We start from the raw sequence: 331 nt of genomic DNA, 5'->3' as shown, positions 1-331 counted from the left end.
CCCCAGCCAGCTCATCCCCGTGTCCCATCAAACCTCCGTGGGGGTTGGCGTGGCCCCGGGTTTGATGCGGGGATGGAGCCGGGCGAGAGCCAGCGAGCAGCACGCCGCGCCCCGTGCTGATCACACCTCTACTGCCGGGTTTAAACACGTTCTCCATTTTACTGACCTTCAACCGCAATCGCAGATCCCCCGTGGATCACATATATTGACTTAAAAAATAATTAGCCTTGAAGGGAGCAGGCGTGGTGCCTGCCTGCCAGGCCCATAATTAATATTTAAATAACAGGGGCCATAAATCAGCTGCAGCTCAGGGCACGAGCCCGCGGCTGTG

Source organism: Antrostomus carolinensis, unplaced genomic scaffold (genome assembly GCF_000700745.2).
Source record: "Antrostomus carolinensis isolate BGI_N321 unplaced genomic scaffold, ASM70074v2 scaffold25996, whole genome shotgun sequence".
NCBI classification, from domain to species: Eukaryota; Metazoa; Chordata; class Aves; order Caprimulgiformes; family Caprimulgidae; genus Antrostomus; species Antrostomus carolinensis.
Note: the sequence above shows the minus strand (reverse complement) of the source record.